The following is a 5504-nucleotide window of genomic DNA, read 5'->3' as shown; positions in this document are numbered from 1 at the left end:
ACCTACCTGTATCACTTGCATTGCCTTCCACACCTTCTCTCCTGTGGCCTCATGGGATAGTAAAGTATTCATCATCATCAGATGCGCAGTTCAGAATCTTGCCGGAAGTAGTAGGCCATCTGGGTATTTTTGTCTACTGTTTTGTGAATACTATGACATACTACTCTTTTCGCATGCTGTTTTTCGTCTACTTTTTAGTTCAATGAGAGTCATTTGACTCAACCGATTCATTTAAAAATGCTGATTCCTTCTGAAATTGCGCTACTGTTTGTTGCTTGAAATCCACAACAGTTTATTCTCCTGTGGCTTTTGGGTATATTTTTGATGGCCAAGCAAAAATAAACAAACTAACTGCCACTAAAACTTAAATTCTTGTGTATTGAATTATGTAAAAACAATATCACACTCAAATGTGATGATGGGATGTTATGTAGTGTTTCACTTTCACAATAATTAACATCATAAATCTGTTTTTAATTAAAAAATGGCATTAAAAAATGTGACACTATACTACTATACCTTAACCCTGGCATTAATTTACATAAAAAAGTCATGGATGTGATGGAGTTTCCAGCTGCCGAGGGAGTGACTGTATGTAAAGTCCTCATATTTCTTCCTCTTTTGTAAAGTCCGAAAGCCAAAATAATAATATTTAAAACTATAGTTCACCCAAAAATGAAAATTCTGTCATCATTTATTCAGTTGTTCCAAACCTGTGTGAATTTCTGTCTTCTGCTGAACACAAAAGAAGATATTATTAAGAATATGGGTAACCAAAGAGTTGATGGGCTCCATTGACTTCCATAGTATGAAGGGGAAAAAAAATACTAGTTTGGTTGATGGGCCCCATTTGCTATTCTGTAATTTTCCAAACCTGGAAATGTGAGAAGGATCCATTCAGAACACCAGCACTCATGCTTATGTGAAATTGCTTAATTATAAATAGTATAATACTGGTTACTTGTTGATTATCTATACTTACAGTAAATGGTGTTCCAAAATTGCCGCCTCATTTCAGAAGTCCAGCACAAGCCACTGCTGTCAGTATCATGTCTTCAAGCATCAGAGGTGTTGTGGTTACTCAGGGAGATTGCACGCCTGTCACGTAGTATCGCCTGCTTATAAATTTAAGTAAGTGAATAACAGCGTGTGAGCGAGAGCGCTGTGTGTGTGCGTCTCACCCGGTGGCCTAGAAAAGCATTTTCACTCCAGTGAATCCGTCGTGACAACAGGTATTAGGGTATGATTTGCCGCTGAGCTTAATGGAGCTTAAAGAAAGTGGCCCTGAGCTTCTCTCCTGTCTGTCCCTCCCATCACATCACGAGAGTGTTCGTGAAGGCTGGTGTCACCTTGATATCAATGACCTGCCACTTTGCATGGAGCATTTAGGACTGTGTAGGGCTGAGGTAATGCCTCACTCTTGCAAACACAAGTCCAGCAAAAGTTCTGTTCATCTCCGTCGATTGATTTCATTTTTATTATTATTATTGTACCCCCGTCTTCTTTGGGCCAGAGGTCATGAGCTGGTATGGTGACTGTTGACAGCAGGAGAATGATAGACAAGAAAGAAAGACCACCAGGGAAAATTCACCAGAGTATAGGTCAGAGTCATGAAGACAAACAACAAGAAAATAGTCCTGTGCAAAACCTTTTAGTCAAGTCATCTTTATGTATATGGTGCTTTTATACAATATAGATTGTTTCGAAGCAGCTTTATAAACAGGATGTGATAAACAGCAAAATAATGATCAATGATGCAAACAGAGTTCAATTCTGCTGTAAATGAAAATGAATGAGGACTGAAGCAAAATACAATAAAAGTGATCCATACAACTTATTTGCTATTTATTGGGATATCATAAGTCTTCTGAAGCCATATACGCTTCACACAACAAATGAAAGTTGTGTCATGATGCAATGCGACCAGTTTGATGTCAGTGGCACCAAACATAATTGTTTCTCGCATGTTGTCATTGACGTCAAATTTGGTGTGATGCGTCTTAAGGCAAACACAAATACATTTTCAGAGCTATGGTCCATTCCTATACCCATGTCTGAATTGAATGCAAGAGTAATTTTCAGAGCTAATGACTTCAAATGTTTTTCTGTTCCTCAGACAAATCCATTGCATGCTTTCAAAAAACTTGGATATCATAAATATCTACAGCAGGGATTCCTAAAATTTGTACATTACTTGAAGGACCTCATGAGATTTCTATTTAAATTACAATACCTTAAAAACACATTCAAATGTTCGCAGATTTCTGATGCTGGATTTTTTTTAATTTAAAAAAATATCTTTTTCAGTAAGTGTTTGTTAAATTTAAATTCTTTATTCTTTATGTATTCTTCTAAATTTTACATTTCTATGATTTAATTAATTGTCTGCTTTTCATCAGCTCACAAACACCCAAAGGTTTGCAATGCAAACCCTGATCTACGTTTTTTAAATCTCGATATGCTGTATGTGAAAACTCTAGTAGTATACAGTATATATATATATATTTTTTTTGAGATTCCATGTTTTATTCAAACAAGTGCTTCAGAAAAGACAAGACCAAATAAACAACCCCAGTCCATAACGGATAACTAGTCCAGTGAGAAAGGCAGAGATTGATGGTTCTGATGGTTTATTCATAGATCCAGTCTTGCGTGCAGCTCTTTTAGGCCACAGCTCCTCGGGCTTGAATCACAGGCTGATCTCTTTATTTGCGCTGTCCATGGATGATGTTCCTGCCCACACCGATGCAGAAATCGCCACTGGTTCCAGGTTTTTGGAGTCTTCAAGATTAATCTCTCTGAGACCCTCCCAAATCATCCCCGGTCCAGAGTTCATGTACTTGATGGGTCCAGGGTAGAACGGCTGTCCTTTAGGTCGATGTAATGCTGCTTCAACAGCTCCCCAGAAAGAACTTCATGGCAACCAGTCTGAAGACCTTCTGCTCGAAGTGCTCGATGATTTCTCCCATGAGTTTACGGGTTTAATAGCAATGAAGGTGCGCTCGGCTTTGGCATCCATGACTCTTACGATGGGTAGATATTTTGAAGCGGATCCTGAGGACGGAGAGACGAACAGAAGCAAAAAGTCTTGTATTTTTATGGTTCTTTTCAGAATTTTTGCAGCTTAACTCTTTCCTAAAATTTAATGGCTCCCAGAATGTTTGTAAACCTGAATAAGTTGGCACAACTCAAAAAATTTAAGGCAATCAGTTGCCTCAAATTTTTTAAGTTAAGAAATTCAAAGTTTAAGTAAGCAGAACTGACATATTTTTATTTTGTATTTGTACATTTGAATTGTTCTTAACTTGAAATGTTTGAGTACACTAATTCATACATTTAACTTAAAATTTCATGTAATCTCAATGTGAACACTTTTATTAGTATAAACTTAGCTAGCTTTAACAAGCTAGTTTGCTAACATACTATTTTGTTAACATCTTAACAATAGTATGCTATACATTAACACTTGCAGCAATATAAAGGTTTTATTTGCTCTCAAATCAAGCTCATGCACCACTTGTCACCATGATGGTAACTATCCTAAAACCAACATTAACAGAAATTCTTCTAAATTAGCATATCGAAACATTAATCATTACTAAATCACCCGCTTAACATTAATCTTGCACAAAAAAACATTGTATTACACTTAATTTTAGCATTTACTCTCCCTTTCGAGTGCCATCGGCAAAGCATGCTGGGAAATATACATCCCAGCCGTTTCAGTTAAACTTAAGTTCGTCTAAATTAAAAGAAATAATTTCATAAAACTCAAAACAATGAAACAGTTCAGTTTACTTAAAATATATCCATTCTGTGAACTTGAAAGAAAAAGAAAGTGCTAAATACTCATAAAAGTTAATTTGACTGAACTAATTAGTTTAATTTAAGTTTTTCCTACTCAAACCAATTAAGTATTTTGAGCGTTAGGGTTTACAGGTAAATGTAATAAGAAAAGCAACATTTTGAACAATAAGCTGAGAATTTTTTTTTCAAAGACTACAACATGCATAAGAAATGCTTTTATCGCTTGTTTCTGCTCTATTTTTGTCTGTGTATTGATCTGGAGATTATGGAGATTCCTAGTGCAAATGAGAGCAACTTGGACATGTGGAAAATATCTTCTTTTGTGTTCCATGGAAGCTTGAACAACATGAAGGTGAGCATATGATGATTTTTGGGGGGGTAAACTATCCCTTTAGGTGAAGAGGTCAGTGCTGTGTTCATGTGACTGGGGTGTGACTGCATTGATCTCACCAATGAAATAAAAAGGCTCCATATGTTGTCCAATTATTAGGAACCGTTGGGTGAATGTCTGTAGCTCCGCACATAGGACATATGAATTCCCTCAGAGACCGTTCTGTAAGTAATTACCCATCAGCACAAAGATCACACATGCTTTCTGCCTCAACCGGTAAAGGTTAACAGTGGTGTCTCATGTCATTCTGGGGGTTTATGTCAGGGAGGAGGTGGTATAGGAGCCTTTTGTCTTTTAACCGTCAAAGTCTAATTTTATATTCACAGAGATAGTGACCGTTACCATCTACGCCCCACCCCATTCCACTCTTCTCAAAGCAGTCAATTTAAGAAATTCCTGGCCTGGCCGGTTTTTTTTTTTTTTTTTTTTTAGCTCCACTCTCAGTGAATTGGAGGCTCTTTTGTGTTTCGATGAGGAGATCTAGGTTGCTAAACATACAATTGCATGTTTAGCTTGGAAATAAGCCAGCTTCTCATGACATATTATGTGTCTTTCAGTTATATGCCCTGCATAAACACACTTTGACACTTTAAAACATTGCAGTTAATGTCTGTGTAATGGCGTCTTTTAACATGGGATTTAGAGACCCTCTGAGAGACTTCATCCTGGCAGTGATGGAAGAGATCAGCATTGCACCAGATGTGATAAATTTTCCCGGGTTTTGCGTTTAACGTGTTGCTTGAGAGCGCCAGGGTTGGTTGTTTTCTTTTGTTGCCACAATGACACGCTGTCATGTAAAACTGAATATAAAACATTCCTATTAAGGGAACGAGCGATTAAACATGAAAAGGCTTGGATGGCTCTCTGTTATAAATTAATAATTCCAAAATCCTTTCCCCCTTCACTCTGTGTCTCTAGGTGTCAGCCTTAATGACTAGCTTAAAAAAGATATGCCTACCGCGTACGTCTCTGCAGATGAGCGGTCATCGCGGCATTGTGCCTTAAAATTGCTTGTCATAAATTACCCCTGCCCACGTTCGCCTGCAGCACTTGATGTCTTGAATTCGGGCCATTTTGCAAGCTGTATTCAAGCATGAACTTCAATTTGCTTTTCATAAAGGGATTACACAGCCACTATTGTCACTCTTCACCACATGTACCTTTCACTTATGAAGCACAATTGCGTTCTGATTTCCCAGCAACTGGTATGGGCCCCGATGCCGTTCCTCGCCCCTGCCTTTAGATTCATCCCATTTCGGTAGGATGTCTAAAGTAATTGCAGATAAAGATGAATACAGGGATGAGG

At 37.7% G+C, this 5504-nt stretch overlaps 1 pseudogene; it reads right to left on the bottom strand.

Moving 5' to 3' along the window:
* Window positions 1-2518: 2518 nt before the first annotated feature.
* On the bottom strand, window positions 2519-3019 carry LOC130089742 (nucleoside diphosphate kinase-like; annotated as a pseudogene).
* Between the last annotated feature and the right edge of the window lie 2485 nt (window positions 3020-5504).

This window comes from Rhinichthys klamathensis, unplaced genomic scaffold (genome assembly GCF_029890125.1).
Source record: "Rhinichthys klamathensis goyatoka isolate OS25496 unplaced genomic scaffold, OSU_Roscu_1.1 h1tg000006l_1, whole genome shotgun sequence".
NCBI classification, from domain to species: Eukaryota; Metazoa; Chordata; class Actinopteri; order Cypriniformes; family Leuciscidae; genus Rhinichthys; species Rhinichthys klamathensis.
Note: the sequence above shows the minus strand (reverse complement) of the source record. Positions and strands in the feature narration are given on the sequence as shown.